The 1,883-nt window shown below is 41.1% G+C and overlaps 1 pseudogene; it reads left to right on the top strand.

Moving 5' to 3' along the window:
- Window positions 1–434: 434 nt before the first annotated feature.
- LOC123732767 (zinc finger protein 135-like) lies at window positions 435–1,506 on the top strand (annotated as a pseudogene).
- Window positions 1,507–1,883: the final 377 nt, after the last annotated feature.

Raw genomic sequence — 1,883 nt, 5'->3', positions numbered from 1 at the left:
GAGACCAAAAGTCCTCTGGCACACTGCTTAGAGTTTCAACAACATGAATAACTTATTTCTAGCCTACAATGATCAATGTCACTACGAATGTGAAAACAAGACAAAATATGACTGTTCTTGCTCATTTTAAGGCAAATATCAAATATTTTTTACATTCATTAGAGACGTCAATTGTTGTCCAACATCATGGCTCCGCTGTTGGCATCACCTTTTACAGTGGATTACCGCTGTTGTGGGCCTTTAATCATCTGTCTGACTTTGTTGTTCACACAGGAGAGATACTTAACTATCGTGGATCCTCTGGGGAGCCTCAACAACCTCATGATGCTGAAGAGGCAGAGAAGAGTCTCTCCAGATCAGAACACCTCAATAAACACCTGCAGAGACCCACAGGGAAGAGAACTCACTGCTGCTCTGACTGTGGGAAGAGATTCACCTCCCCATCAGGCATTAAAATTCATCAGAGAATCCACACAGGAGAGAAACCTTATAGCTGTAATCAATGTGGGAAGAGTTTTGGTCGATCTGGAAATCTGACTGCACACCAGAGAACACACACAGGAGAGAAATCTTATAGCTGTGATCAATGTGGGAAGAGTTTTACTACATTTGGCACTCTGACTCAACACCAGAGAATACACACAGGAGAGAAATCTTATAGCTGTGGTCAATGTGGGAAGAGTTTTGTTTAATCTAGCACTCTGACTCAACACCAGAGAATACACACAGGAGATAAACCTTATAGGTGTGATCAATGTGGGAAGAGTTTTGGTCAATCTGGCTATCTGGTATCACACAAGAGAATACACACAGGAGAGAAATCTTATCGCTGTGATCAATGTGGGAAGAGTTTTGGTGGATCTGGAGGGCTGACAGTGCACCAGAGAACACACACAGGAGAGAAATCTTATATCTGTGGTCAATGTGGGAAGAGTTTTGGTGGGTCTGGAAATCTGACTGCACACCAGAGAACACACACAGGAGAGAAATCTTATAGCTGTGATCAATGTGGGAAGAGTTTTACTACATTTGACACTCTGACTCAACACCAGAGAATACACACAGGAGAGAAATCTTATAGCTGTGGTCAATGTGGGAAGAGTTTTACTACATTTGGCACTCTGACTCAACACCAGAGAATACACACAGGAGAGAAATCTTATAGCTGTGGTCAATGTGGGAAGAGTTTTGTTTAATCTAGCACTCTGACTCAACACCAGAGAACACACACAGGAGAGAAACCATACAGCTGTGATCAATGTGGGAAGTGTTTTGGTCAATCTGGCCATCTGGTATCACACCAGAGATTACACACAGGAGAGAAATCTTATAGCTGTGACCAATGTGGGAAGAGTTTTGGTGGATCTGGAGAGCTGACGAAGGCACCAGAGAACACACACAGGAGAGAAACCTTATAGCTGTGGTCAATGTGGGAAGAGTTTTGCTGCATCTAGCACTCTGACTCTACACCATAGAACACACACAGGAGAGAAGCCTTATAGCTGTGATCAGTGTGACAAGAGATACTCTGATAAAAGATATCTGATCAAACATCAGAAAATACATACATGAAGGAATTGTTTCATGATATCAATGAAATTAAATCTCACAATGTAGAATGTTTTTAACATTGTAGTAGGAGTATTTTAATGATGTCACAATGTAGAACCGTAAGCGTTTTTGTCCCCTGTTCAATTGATTTCAACATGATATGGATATTAGCCTCAGGGGGAAAATCCAGGCTCTGAATTGAAAGAGTACAATTTCTGTGATTAAACAAAAAGTGACTAACAAAAGAAAGAGTTGTGTTACACTTACCATGTTGGTGACCCACTTGAATCAAAATGCAACACTTCAAAATTTAGCTAGCTGTTTTCTACAAA

This window comes from Salmo salar, chromosome ssa02, assembly GCF_905237065.1.
Source record: "Salmo salar chromosome ssa02, Ssal_v3.1, whole genome shotgun sequence".
NCBI classification, from domain to species: Eukaryota; Metazoa; Chordata; class Actinopteri; order Salmoniformes; family Salmonidae; genus Salmo; species Salmo salar.
Note: the sequence above shows the minus strand (reverse complement) of the source record. Positions and strands in the feature narration are given on the sequence as shown.